This window comes from Taudactylus pleione, unplaced genomic scaffold, assembly GCF_031769625.1.
Source record: "Taudactylus pleione unplaced genomic scaffold, aTauple2 ptg000862l, whole genome shotgun sequence".
NCBI classification, from domain to species: Eukaryota; Metazoa; Chordata; class Amphibia; order Anura; family Myobatrachidae; genus Taudactylus; species Taudactylus pleione.
The window spans coordinates 3,341,929-3,357,816 of NW_028285264.1; the positions used below are offsets into that span (position 1 = coordinate 3,341,929).

At 46.4% G+C, this 15,888-nt stretch overlaps 1 pseudogene; it reads right to left on the reverse strand.

The window, feature by feature from the left end:
* Positions 1–7,495: 7,495 nt before the first annotated feature.
* On the reverse strand, positions 7,496–7,614 carry LOC148474248 (5S ribosomal RNA; annotated as a pseudogene).
* Positions 7,615–15,888: the final 8,274 nt, after the last annotated feature.

Genomic DNA, 15,888 nt, shown 5'->3' on the forward strand with positions numbered 1-15,888 from the left:
AGCCTCTTATACCAGAAGAGCTGTCATTTCCCACCAACCATTCAAAATATTCCTAAGGGAGAATTTTTGAGGTTGAGAGGGAACTGCTCTGATGATCACAAATTTAAAATCCAATGTGACAATTTGGCTCAGAGACTGGAATACAGAGGCTATAGTAAAAAATCTATTAAAAAAGCACGACACCTGGTTTCTAAAACAAAGAGAGACTCTTTAATTTTCCCCACTAATAAATTGAAAGAAGAAAAAATTGACAAGATAAGATTCATCAGAAACTATTGCAAGGAGTGGCACTCTTGAAAAACATCCTTCAAAAACACTGGGATGTCTTGATGATTGACCCAGATTTGAATAAACACTTGGATCCAAGAGTTTCAATTAGTTGGCGTAGGGCTACAAACTTAAAAGATATTCTTGTTCATAGCCATTTTTCAACAGAAAGTAAGAAGAAACCAACAATTCAGGGCTCTTTTCCATGTGGCCTATGAAAAGCCTGTCCAAATATGGTTAAGAGGAAAAAAGTTTTTGATCAATTTGGAAAAAGGTACAGAATTGAACTATTTATCATCTGCAATACCAAGGCAGTGATATACTGCCTTGAATGTACCTGTATTAAACGCTACATAGAAATGACAACTAGACCAGTGAAACAAAGAATATAGGAACATAGGGAATATCAAGCATGCTTCATCTGATATACAGAATTTAAAAAAAATCACAACGGTTGCCAAACATTTTTTCCTACAACATCATGGATCGCACAAAGATCTGAAAGCTTTTGGTCTCGAAAAAACATCAATGAACATCAGAAAGGGAGACCTAACAAGAGAGCTGTTAAAGAAAGAATGTGAATGGACTTTCTGCATGGGTTCTGTTAATCCTCATGGGATGAATGAAATTATTAATTACAGTCCCTTCCTTGATACTTAATTTCATGACATGATCACATACTCTGCTTTTCCATTCCTCATATTGAAGATTCCATCTTTAGATTTATATCATTTCCCAAATATATTTTTCTTAATGAATATATTCTTCATGATTATAATATATCTCTCATGAAATAGACATCACCTAAAAATCTCTTTAGATTTCTGCTATGCTCCACAGGTGTGTATATCTGTGTGTGTATGTATATGTGTATGTGTGTATGTATATGTGTGTATGTGTATATATATATATATATATATATATATATATATGGACTATTTAATTATTTATCAGATGTTCAGAATTATGTTTTATATTCATACCTCTTTATTTTTCTACACATGTTTTGATTTATATACAAATATGGTATTTTGAGGAATGAGTGTATGTATATACATACATAGGCACCCCACCACATTAATATCTAAATTGCACAATTGTTTTGTTTCATTCTCTCTCACATATCTATATGTATGTATGTGTGTATGTATATATATGTGTGTATGTATATATATATATATATACATATATATATATGTGTGTGTGTGTGTGTGTGTGTGTGTATATATATATATATATATATATATATATATAAATATAAATTTATTTATTCTTTCACTTATCTTCAAAAATGAAGAGATTTATCTACACTATATTTACGCACATCTATTAACTTAATAATTAATAATTTATATGCACCTTCTTACATATTTTACAATTGTCTTTCTCATCGGTTTCACCAATACTATTTTTTTATCACAGTAATTTTAACTTGTTTTTCAATGATCATCTGTTTCAACATACTTGTATTATATTTTATGAACTATTATAGCAAACTATATGATAATTATTAATCATACACTTAATTATATTTTAACACCTATTATCAGAAGAATATTTCTCATTTATCTGTATATGTGAATTAGCTAGATAGAGTTCATGAAAAAGCAGAGCTAATATGAAGTAGAAATAAATGTCTCCTGGATTTTGTATTCACAGAGACAAATACGTATATGGAGAATTGCATATTGCATCCTGTTTTGGTTTGCTTGTGTATGTATGTGTATGTATGTATGTATGTATGTGTGTGTATGTGTATGGGCTCTATTTATTAACATTATTTTTACTAAAATAATGTGATAAATGCTGTTTTGTGTTTTCTCACCCTTTTCACATTATTTTAGTTTCACCTGTAGTTACTATACGGCAATTGGAGTAGAATTAGTAAAATTCTACTCCAACCCCTAGTATCACTTATTTTTAGTAAAGCAGATCGCATTTCCCATAATTGTAATGGGAAATGTGATCCGACCATAGTTACTAAAAATAAATTGTAAAAAAATACTGGGGGAAGCCCTGTGATAATAGCGCCACCTGGAGGTGGCGTTATCCAGGGTCTCCCCTGGTTACCGGGCTCCCACTCTGCTCTAACAGAGGTGGGAGCTGGTACCAGTAATCAGCTGTGTGGTCTAAACAGACCGCAAGCTGATTGCTGTAAAAAAAAGAAAAAAAAATTAAACTTTTTTTTTTACTTACCTGAATCCAGGGACCGGTGATCGGGCCTCCGGTGAAGGCTCCTCTCCGGTCAGCTGGTCTCCGTACAGTACACTGCTGCCCGGTCATCAGGTGATCAGGCCCCAGTGCAGTATGGGAGATCACCTGATCGGGAAGCCCGGAGAAGATCACCGGAGGCCAGGAAGATGCAGGTTGCGTGGGGGGAGGGGGGGTCATGGGGGTCCTGGATCGCGGGGGGCGGGGCTTAGCGCCGGTGGGGGGGCAGCAGTGACGGTGGGTCGGCGCTTGCACGGGCTCTTAGTCGCGGTATTTTTTTCTTTTCCCTCTATTCAAATGTAACCATGAGCACAAACTTTAATTACATTGCTGCTATATCAGCTGTAAGCATGACAAGCTGTCAGTACTGCACTGATTACATGAACATGAGAACATCTCACAGTCTTGTTCCTCTACTGATACTATGCACAGATTGGCTGATATAATTGTCAATCTAATAGGACAAACTATCAGTCAGTGGCCGGTGCTATTTAACCCTGGTCTGATCATCACCATCTTGTGCTTCGGTAACAAAGCCCCAGCGAAACACGTGTTGGGCAGCCTGCTGGGGGCTCCTCAGGGAGCACTCTGGACCCCCACACCACGGTTACCACATATGAATGGAGACTAAGTATCAGGTACTTCCTTCTACTCCCTACTGCTCTCTCATTACTGCCAGCAGCCGGGACTCCCTACTGCTCTCTCATTACTGCCAGTCGCCGGGACTCCCTACTGCTCTCTCATTACTGCCAGCCGCCAGGACTCCCTGCTGCTCTCTCATTACTGCCAGCAGCCGGGACTCCCTACTGCTCTCTCATTACTGCCAGCCGCCAGGACTCCCTGCTGCTCTCTCATTACTGCCAGCCGCCAGGACTCCCTGCTGCTCTCTCATTACTGCCAACCACTGGCACTCCCTGCTGCTCTCTCATTACTGCCAACCACTGGCACTCCCTGCTGCTCTCTCATTACTGCCAACCACTGGCACTCCCTGCTGCTCTCTCATTACTGCCAGCCGCCGGGACTCCCTGCTGCTCTCTCATTACTGCCAGCTGCCGGGACTCCCTGCTGCTCTCTCATTACTGCCAGCCGCCGGGACTCCCTGCTGCTCTCTCATTACTGCCAACCACTGGCACTCCCTGCTGCTCTCTCATTACTGCCAACCACTGGCACTCCCTGCTGCTCTCTCATTACTGCCAGCCACCGGGACTCCCTGCTGCTCTCTCATTACTGCCAGCCGCCGGGACTCCCTGCTGCTCTCTCATTACTGCCAGCCGCCGGGACTCCCTGCTGCTCTCTCATTACTGCCAGCCGCCGGGACTCCCTGCTGCTCTCTCATTACTGCCAGCCGCCGGGACTCCCTGCTGCTCTCTCATTACTGCCAGCCACTGGGACTCCCTGCTGCTCTCTCATTACTGCCAGCCGCCGGGACTCCCTGCTGCTCTCTCATTACTGCCAGCCACCGGGACTCACTGCTGCTCTCCCATTACTGCTAGCCACCGGGACTCCCTGCTGCTCTCCCATTACTGCTAGCCACCGGGACTCCCTGCTGCTCTCCCATTACTGCTAGCCACCGGGACTCCCTGCTGCTCTCCCATTACTGCTAGCCACCGGGACTCCTTGCGCTGCTGTTAGGCAACAGGGACAACAGCGTGAATTGGCTTTAAAAGCGGAAGCACCTTATCTTACCTCATTGTGCCAGTACTGGGGACTCTCATTTTCTGTCCTCTGTATATTTATAAGACAGGAGACAGCAGATCCCAGGTGTTTAGGTACAAAACTCTTTCATCTATATCTATCATCATTTTGTTATACTTAGTATCATAGGTAGAATAGAGGGATGCCTCTACCAATATTAATATATTACTGTGGTTATCCGTGGTGTATAGCAATTTTAATTGTGTGTATTTTTTTCACTTTCATATGATTTATTATTTTGCCCCTTTTTTGCACTGTGCTAATTTCACTGTAATATACATGTGTTTTATTGCTGTTACCACACTTAGGAAGATTCACTGTTTATTCCTCTATTGAAAATGGATGCATAGCAGAAATCTGCCTATAGGCAATCCTGAATACCTGCATTGCTAAATGCTATATATATAGATATATATCAGAAACAACTGTGATTACCAATTGTCATATATATTTCAATATACACAGGAAACGATTGTGATTGCCGATTTCATTCAAAATTGTATATTTCAATACTCAATGTCCTGTTTTGTGGTTTTTGAAACTATGAACATGAGATATATATTCCATAGGCACTGACTCAATATACAACATAAATTGAGATGACTGCATAGCAAGAATCTGCTTGGAGGCAATCTAGAACACTTGCTTAGCTAAGTGCTATATATATATATATATATATATATATATATATATATATATATATATATGAAACAACTGTGATTATTGACTGTTGTATATATTTCAATATATACAAAAAACAATTGTGATTGCCGATTACATGCAAATTGTATATCTTAATACCTAAAAGTCCTGCCTTGTGGTTTTTGAAAGATATACATATGATATATTTTTTCCATAGGTATTGACCAAAGTATACAACATAAACTGCAGTAATATTACAGTGTATCTCCTACGATTGGAGAATTGTTTGTTTTGTCCAACCTGATCGATATTTTTGGCCATTTTTTTTTCTCTTTTCCTTTTTAATGAATTTCAATAAAAGTTATATTTTATAGTTTCCTAATTCTATAGGAGTGTGCCCTACATACGGAGTCCTTTTTCTCTTCTCTCTGATATACTCAATTTACTCCTAGGGTGCACCTTCTACCTTTATTACTTTATAACGATCTTTTTTTACCCACCAATATTCCTGTGTAATCAATCCTTCCCTACCTCCACCTTCCCTTATCTATATTTCTATCCAGGCAGATAAGGTTGCCGAAGCCCTTATCACCATATTTTCCAGGTTGGGGTTCCCAAAACAGATGATGCAGACCTTTGTGGAGTCCTAGGGAAGAGACGGAGAGATTTCTGCCGCACCTCCTCTTTGCATACCGCGAGATGCCGCAGGAATCAACCGCATTCTCGCCCTTCAAACTCCTATATGGGAACTGCATGTGTGTCCCTTTAGATCTGATCAGGGAAGAGTAGGAGGGTAAGATGGTCACTCCTGAGCAGTCAGTGGTTCACTATATGGTACAGTTCAGGGAGAAGCTGCAAACCCCGATGGGGATGGTGCAGGATAACCTTAAAGCTGCGCAGGCAAAAATGAAGAGGTGGTATGATTGCCATGTGAGAGAGCGCATACTTGAGGTAGGGCAGAAGGTTCTGGTCCTAAACCCGCTGTGGCAGAACAAGTTGCAGGCTGCCTGGCAAGGCCCCTACTCCATAATACAGTATACAATCGGGAAACCGGCTTCCTTAATACCGACAGCCGTCTTCCCGACTGTCATATCCCGGTGAGGGTGAAATGCTGGGCATCTATATCTAGATGCCTGTCATTTCCCCAATGCCAGGAGACAGGTGCCCAGCATCCCGATTGAAGGACAAGCGGACAGCCACGGGGGGTGGGTTAGGTTTAGGGCACCCGGGGGGACTTAGGGTTAGGCACCCCCACGAGAGGGTTAGAGTTAGGCTCGGGGGAGGGAGGGTTAGGGTTAGGCACCCCCAGGGGGGACTTAGTGTTAGGCACTCCCCAGGGGGACTTAGGTTTAGGCAGCGGGGAAGGGGGGGTTAGGGTTAGGACTTGGGGCGGAGGTTAGGCACCCCTAAGGAGGGTTAGGGGGTTAGGTTAGTTTATACGTACCTTAGCGCCGATCGGGATTTCCAGCGCTGTCGGGCTTCCGCTGCCGGGAACTGTGCTTTTGTCGGCCAGGCGCTGCCGGGAATCGAACCGTGCGGCCGGCAGTATTTCATACCAATTCCCATAATACAGCCCATCAATGATGTAGACTATGTAGTGGTGCAGGAGGCAGGCTGTAAAAAGAAAATCTACCACAGTATCATGCTGAAGGCGTATCATTACTGGGAAGCGTGTGTTTCAGTTGTGTGTAACTTGCCTAAAATGAGCAGGAACCTGACCCCATGTTAGACCTTCAAACAAGAGAAAAGAAGGGAAATTCCGCACAGAACCGAAAATGTGACTAGTTAAGCATACTTGCCGACAATCAGCTCCAGCCTTCCGGGAGGGAGCTGATTGTCAGCTAATAGCAGGGGGCGGGGCCGGCCATTGGGGGCGGAGCCGGGGGTGGGGGCGGCCATTTGGTGGCACACTGGGGGCGGGGATGGGGGCGGGGACGCATGATTGCGTCATCGTGACTCCGCCCCCTTCTCACAATGCTGTTATTTTCAGCATTGTGAAGCAGGGGGCGGGGCCACGATGACGCAATTCTGCGTGAATCGCGTCACCAGGCCCCCCGCTGTGGGGGGTTCCGTTTTTGTCAGGGGGGAGGTGGGGAGGGTCTCAAGCTTCCGGGAGGCTTGCCTGCCTTTCCGGGGGGCCGGGAGCGGCACCCAAAAATCGGGAGGCTCCCGGCCAAATCGGGAGGGTAGGCAAGCCTGTAGTTAAGTGACTAATGATTTATAATCACAAATAGATAAACCAAATATATCACATAATTCGAAATAATTTATCTTAAATTATGATATTGGTGGTGGTCCCAAAGCCTAATATAAACATGTATTGACACACAGAAGGAAAAGAGAGGCTCTTTGCTGGGGCACACTTGAGTAAAGTTTCATATAACATAAACATTTAAAACATTATTTTTATTACATTTACATAAAATTGTGAGGTATTCTTATATAAACACAAATGTGGTCAAAAAATACTTTGACCATACAAATACAAAAACTCGGATATAGATAATATGAACCGAGCTAAGTGGTGAAAATAATAAACCAAATCAAATCTACATTCCACAACTTACATAAAAAAATTTCATACTATCTCCAATCCATATATTGATGGCGTACGAGTATAAATAATTAGTTCATGCAATGTCTGTTTCCAAGTGTTTAACCCAATCCTCCAATGTGGATTAACCTACAGCACCTGGTATTCCTAGGTGGTCTCCCATCCAAGTACTGGCCAGGCCTGTTGCTGTATCGCTTCCAAGATCGAACGAGATTGGGCAGGTTCAGAAAAGTGTGACTGTAGGATTAATTCATTTGGAAAAATCGATGTTCCTTAACACATGGTTTCCACAGATTTGCATAAAAATGTAGGACTATCACTCAGTGGAGAGTCCAATTAGTAATAAAACAGTTATTGTTAAAAGTTATGCATAAGCATACTTTAATTATAGAATATACGTTTACTTTGAATAAATATACTGTATACATAACATGCAGAAATGACATCATTATGCATCCAATAGTAGTCTTTGCGATATAAAGAACCCTATTGTCATCAAATACAGTGTTAATTGAGGATAATATTTTGGAAACAGACATTGCTTGAACTAATTATTTATACTCGTACGCCATCAATATATGGATTGGAGATAGTATGACATTTTTTTATGTAAGTTGTGGAATGTAGATTTGATTTGGTTTATTATTTTCACCACTTAGCTCGGTTCATATTATCTATATCTGAGTTTTTGTATTTGTACGGTCAAAGTATTTTTTGACCACATTTGTGTTTTATATAAGAATACCTCACAATTTTATGTAAATTTAATAAAAATAATGATTTAAATGTTTATGTGATATGAAACTTTACTCAAGTGTGCCCCAGCAAAGAGCCTTTTCCTTCTGTGTGTCAACCCCTGTTAGACCTGGCAGTTGCTGGCCAGGAAGGAGGGTCTCTGACAGACGCTCGCCAAGGTGAGACACTGTCTGCGGTACAGCTAGGTCAGCTGGCTGGCACACTACACCCATATCAGGCACATATTACAGGGGAGCCTGGAAATACACACCTAGTGACACCCTACACCCGTATCGGGCACATATCACAGGGAAGCCTGGCAATACACACCTAGTGACACACTACACCCGTATCAGGCACATATCACAGGGAAGCCTGGCAAGACACACCTAGTGACACACTACACCCGTATCAGGCACATATAACAGGGAAGCCTGGCAATACACACCTAGAGACACCCTACACCCGTATCAGGCACATATTACAGGGAAGCCAGGCAATACACACCTAGTGACACCCTACACCCGTCTCAGGCACATATTACAGGGAAGCCTGGCAATACACACCTAGTGACACACTACACCCGTATCAGGCACATATCACAGGGAAGCCTGGCAATACACACCTAGTGATACACTACACCCACACCTAGTGACACACTAACCCATATCAGGCACATATTACCGGGAAGCCAGGCAAGACACACCTAGTGACACACTACACCCACACCTAGTGACACACTACACCCGTATCAGGCACATATTACAGGGAATCCTGGCAAGAGACACCTACTGACACCCTACACCCATATCAGGCACATAATACAGGGAAGCCTGGCAAGAGACACCTAGTAACACACTACACCCGTATCAGGCACATATTACAGGATAGCCTGGCAAGATACACCTAGTGACACACTACACCCATATCAGGCACATAATACAGGGAAGCCTGGCAAGACACACCTAGTAACACACTACACCCGTATCAGGCACATATCACAGGGAAGCCTGGCAAGACACACCTAGTGACACACTACACCCATATCAGGCACATATCACAGGGAAGCCTGGCAGTACAAACCTAGTTCCACACTACACCCATATCAGGCACATATCACAGGGAAGCCTGGCAATACACACCTAGTGATACACTACACCTGTATCAGGCACATATCACAGGGAAGCCTGGCATGACACACCTAGTGACACACTAAACCCGTATCAGGCACATATCACAGGGAAGCCTGGCAATACACACCTAGTGACACACTACACCCGTATCAGGCACATATCACAGGGAAGCCTGGCAAGACTCACCTAGTGACACACTACACCCACACCTAGTGACACACTACACCCGTATCAGGCACATATCACAGGGAAGCCTGGCAAGACTCACCTAGTGACACACTACACCCACACCTAGTGACACACTACACCCGTATCAGGCACATATTACAGGGAAGCCTGGCAATACACACCTAGTAACACCCTACACCCGTATCAGGCACATATTACAGGGAAGCCTGGCAATACACACCTAGTGACACACTACACCCGTATCAGGCACATATTACAAGGAAGCCTGGCAATACACACCTAGTGACACACTACACCCGTATCAGGCACATATTACAGGGAAGCCTGGCAAGAAACACCAACTGACACCCTACACCCATATCAAGCACATATCACAGGGAAGCCTGGTAATACACCTAGTGAAACACTACACCCGTATCAGTCACATATTACAGGGAAGCCTGGCAAGACACACCTAGTGACACACTATGCCCGTATCAGGCACATATTACAGGAGCCTGGCAAGACACACCTAGTGACACACTACACCAGTATCGGGCACATATTACATGAGCCTGGCAAGACACACCTAGTGACACACTACACCAGTATCAGGCACATATTACATGAGCCTGGCAATACACACCTAGTGACACTACACCAGTATCGGGCACATATCACAGGGAAGCCTGGTAAGACACCTAGTGACACACTACACCCGTATCAGGCACATATTACAGGGAAGCCTGGCAATACACACCTAGTGACACATTACACCCGTATCAGGCACATATCACAGGGAAGCCTGGTAAGACACCTAGTGACACACTACACCCGTATCAGGCACATATTACAGGGAAGCCTGGCAATACACACCTAGTGACACATTACACCCGTATCAGGCACATATCACAGGGAAGCCTGGTAAGACACCTAGTAACACACTACACCCGTATCAGGCACATATTACAGGGAAGCCTGGTAAGACACACCTAGTGACACACTATGCCCGTATCAGGTACATATTACAGGAGCCTGGCAAGACACACCTAGTGACACCCTACACCCATATCAGGCACATATCACAGGGAAGCCTGGTAAGACACCTAGTGATACACTACACCCGTATCAGGCACATATCACAGGGAAGCCTGGCAAAACACACCTAGTGACACACTACACCCGTATCAGGCACATATCACAGGGAAGCCTGGTAAGACACCTAGTGATACACTACACCCGTATCAGGCACATATCACAGGGAAGCCTGGTAAGACACACCTAGTGACACGCTATGCCCGTATCAGGCACATATTACAGGGAAGCCTGGCAAGACACACCTAGTGACACACTACACCCGTATCAGGCACATATTACAGGGAAGCCTGGTAAGACACACCTAGTGACACACTATGCCCGTATCAGGCACATATTACAGGAGCCTGGCAAGACACACCTACTGACACCCTACACCCATATCAGGCACATATTACAGGGAAGCCTGGCAATACACACCTAGTGACACACTACACCCGTATCAGGCACAAATCACAGGGAAGCCTGGCAATACACACCTAGTGACACACTACACCCGTATCAGGCACAAATCACAGGGAAGCCTGGCAATACACACCTAGTGATACACTACACCCGTATCAGGCACATATTACAGGGAAGCCTGGCAATACACACCTAGTGACACACTATGCCCGTATCAGGCACATATTACAGGGAAGCCTGGTAAGACACACCTAGTGATACACTATACCCGTATCAGGCACATATTACAGGGAAGCCTGGCAATACACACCTAGTGATACACTACACCCGTGTCAGGCACAAATCACAGGGAAGCCTGGCAATACACACCTAGTGATACACTACACCCGTATCAGGCACATATTACAGGGAAGCCTGGCAATACACACCTAGTGACACACTATGCCCGTATCAGGCACATATTACAGGGAAGCCTGGTAAGACACACCTAGTGATACACTATACCCGTATCAGGCACATATTACAGGGAAGCCTGGCAATACACACCTAGTGATACACTACACCCGTATCAGGCACAAATCACAGGGAAGCCTGGCAATACACACCTAGTGACACACTACACCCGTATCAGGCACAAATCACAGGGAAGCCTGGCAATACACACCTAGTGATACACTACACCCGTATCAGGCACATATTACAGGGAAGCCTGGCAATACACACCTAGTGACACACTATGCCCGTATCAGGCACATATTACAGGGAAGCCTGGTAAGACACACCTAGTGATACACTATACCCGTATCAGGCACATATTACAGGGAAGCCTGGCAATACACACCTAGTGATACACTACACCCGTGTCAGGCACATATTACAGGGAAGCCTGGCAATACACACCTACTGACACACTACACCTGTCTCAAGCTCATATTACAAGGAAGCCTGGCAATACACACCTAGTGACACACTACACCTGTCTCAGGCACATATTACAGGGAAGCCTGGCAATACACACCTAGTGGCATCCTACACCTGTCTCAGGCACATATTACAGGGAAGCCTGGTAAGACACACCTAGTGACACACTACACCCGTATCAGGCACATATTACAGGGAAGCCTGGCAAGCAGGGCCGGATTTCCCGCTAGGCATCCTAGGCGCTCGCCTAGGGCCCGGTGGGACCCAAGGGGCCTGTGGACGGGCCCCTTTGCCCTTAGAAATCACCGGTCACAGGACTCCCAGAGGAGCACTTCGCGAGTACCGCCATGAGGACACGCGGTCCCGCCTCCTCACCCAGAGAGTCCCACACGACTGTCTGCATGGTGCTTTCTGGGAAAGGGAGACTGTGTGCACGAGGCAGCCTGCCTGCGCAAGAGGGAAGGGTCTGCGTGTGTGTGACTCACCGGATCCACGGCCTGCCGCTGTGTCCCTCCTGTGGTGGATCCAGGGCCCCCGTAACACAAAAGGGGAAAACAAAGTTTTTTCCCCATAAGGGGGTGTGGCCACGGACCTGCGATTAGGCCATGCCCCCTCGATCCAGACGGCTCTCTGCAGAGACAACTCAGTGCTAAGTCAGGAAGAGTCAGAGCCTTAGGAGCAAGCAGCACACACTACTACACTGGCTGCCGCTGTTGGAGCAGCAGGACCCCAAACTCAAAGAAAATGGAGCAGTCCAGCTGCCGAAATGAAGGTAAGTTGGAGGGTTGGCCGGGGAGCTGGTTGGTTGTTGAGGTTACTCGGGGCTGGAGGCTGGAATGACAGGGGTCTTCGAGGGGAGACAGGATGATGGGCCTGGAGGGGAGACAGGAGGCCGGAATGTTGTGGGGCTTTAAGGGACACGGGGCTAGAGACTGGAATGACAGGTGGCTGGAGGGGACACAGAGGGCTGAAGGTTATGACTAGAATAGAGGGCTGCAGGGGACCTGTGATGTCACACCCACGTGACCCGGCATGAAAGGGGGAGGGGCAGGGATGCTAACGGGGGACCAAAAGTGTCCCCTCGCGGGCTCGCTACGCTCGCCACGCTTCGGGCACGGTGGCTCGCTACGCTCACCAGATATTTATGCCCCCTCTGTGCCCTCCTGGATGGTAATGCAGGAGCAGTCCAGCCTCCTGCAGCGGTCACGTGGTTGATACGTCAGAGAGGTCCTTTAGCCACATCTAGCCAGGGCCGGTGCTAGGCTTTGCTGCGCCCAGTGCTGTCCTGTGTGGCCGCCCCTTCCCTCCTCCGCTCCCTCCCCCTGAAGCTTCATAAACACTTTAGCACCAGGAGGGAGGGTCGGCTTTTCCAGCGCCCGCCGGGCACCATGGCGCTTCGGGTGATGGCCCAGCTTGCCCGGACCTAGAACCGCTTCTGGATCTAGCATCAACCGAGGGCTGAAAGCTGAATGACAGGGGGCTTGAGGGGGCACAGAGGACTGAAGGCTGGAATGATGAGGGAACAGGAGGCTGGAATGACAGGTGGCTGGAGGGGACACAGAAGGCTGAAGGCTGGAAGGATGAGGGGCTGGAGGGGACACAGAGGGCTGAAAGCTGAATGACAGGGGGCTGGAGGGGACACAGAGGACTGAAGGCTGGAATGATGAGGGGACAGGAGGCTGGAATGATAGGGGGCTGGAGGGGACACAGAGGACTGAAGGCTGGAATGATGAGTGGACAGGCGGCTGGAAGGGACACAGAGGGCTGAAGGCTGGAATGATGAGGGGCTGGAGAGGACAGGTGGCTGGAATGACAGGTGGCTGGAGGGGAAACAGGGCAGAAGGCTGGAATGACTGGTGGTTGGAGGCTGGAATGATGGGGGGCTGGAGGGTACACAGAGGACTGGAGGCTGGAATGCCAGGGGACTGGAGGGGACATAGATAGGTGGAAGCTGGGGGGAACATGGCGCAGGAGGCTGGAGGGGACACAGGGGGCACATTTCAGGTTGAACTTCTGTTGTACGATGATGACATTGGTTATATTCCTACACAAACAGGCATCTTCCGGACCATGTGATCTTCAACGTGAATAGTGACTACTGATTGAGGACACTGTCTGCCCATGGAGGATCAATTTCTTTAGAGGTTCCCCATTGCCGAGAAACCACCATATAGGTAAGGTGAGTTTTTATTTAGTACACACAAATACAGTACAGGTTGAGTCTCCGATATCCAAAATGCTTGGGACCAGGGGTATTTTGGATAATGGAATATTCCGTATTTTGGAATATTTGCATATCATAATGGAATATCTTGGGAATGGGTCCCCAATATACACACATAATGCATTTATGTGTTATATACACCTTATACACACAGCCTGCTGGTCATTTTATACTATATTTTCAATAATTTTGTTGCTCAAACAAAGTTTGTGTACATACATAAAATTCAGTTATGTTTCATATACACCTTATACACACAGCCTGAAGGTAATTTTATACAATATTTGTAATAATTTCTGCCTTAGACAAAGTTTGTGTAAATTGAACCATCAAAAATCAAAGGTTTAATTTTCTCAGTCAAGCCAAAAAAAATCCGTATTTCGGAATATTCTGTATTTCGGAATATTTGGATATGGGAGACTCAACCTGTATTGATTTTTTTGTCCTGGGTTCTACTTGGTCTAGCCCGGCTCTGATATGACACACAAGGTCCCCCTCCTACAGGTGACTAAAACCGGATTAATGAGGAGTCTGAGGACCCAGGCGACACGTACCTCACTCCCTGGGCCCCCATTGGGATCTATGATGATGGATGGATCGCCGATGTGGTGGCAAGCACAGCCTTGCCACCACTGCATATACACACACCGCCCACCCAAAAGTAAGAGTCTAGATCCGCCCCTGTCCCTCCCTGCTGGTGATCCATCATCCATCTGGCTAGCCCCACCGCCACCCACCAGTAGCAATCAGCAGCAGCAGCAGTGCTGCACCCAACAAGGCCAGGCAGGTAGGGACCCTGATGAGCTTTCTTCCTGTCTCACCCTATTTTTCACCCTTTCCTCCCATTTCCTTCTTTCCCATTTTTGCCTGTGACAATCCAAGTGGGGTCCAGAGACACCTACTGTAATGTATGCACAGGATTGTTTGAGGGAGGGGGCCCCAAACCGGTACCTTGCCTAGGGCCCCATGAGGTCTAAATCCGGCTCTGCTACCAAGACACACCTAGTGACACACTACACCCGTATCAGGCACATATTACAGGGAAGCCTGGCAAGACACACCTAGTGACACCCTACATCCACACCTAGTGACACACTACACCTGCATCAGGCACATATTACAGGGAAGCCTGGCAATACACACCTAGTGACACCCTACACCTGTATCATACACATATTACAAGGTCGCCTGGCAATACACACCTAGCTGACACATCATATTATCACTGGAACACATACCCCATTGTAACAGGCAGCCTACCGCACCTCCCCAGAAGTGTTAGCGTCCATGAAAAGGGAAATTGATGAGATGCTGCAGCTAGGGGTGATTCAGAGGTCTCATAGTTCATGGGCGGCCCCTGTGGTCCTGGTTCCCAAGAAATGTGGAGGTACCCGATTTTGTGTTGATTATAGGAGGCTGAATGAGGCCACAGTGTGCGATGCATACCCCATGCCTAGGATAGATGACTTGCTGGATCAGCTGGCCTAGGCGCGCTACATCACTATCATGGATCTCAGCCGAGGATACTGGCAGATTCCATTGTCTCCTGAAGCCCGTGAGAGGTCTGCATTTATCACCCCATTTGGGCTGTTCAAGTTCCTTGTAATGCCCTTTGGGATGAAAAATGCCCTTGCATCCTTTCAGCGTCTGGTCAATGACCTGCTGGCAGGCCAGGAGGGACATGCAGTAGCGTACCTAGATGACATTGCTGTGTTCAGCCAGATATGGGAGGAACACCTGGACACCTTGATAGTGTGTTGTGCAAAATCACTGGAGCAGGTCTGACTATCAAGCCAGAGAAATGCAAGCTTGGCATGACTGAGGTGCAGTACCTGCGA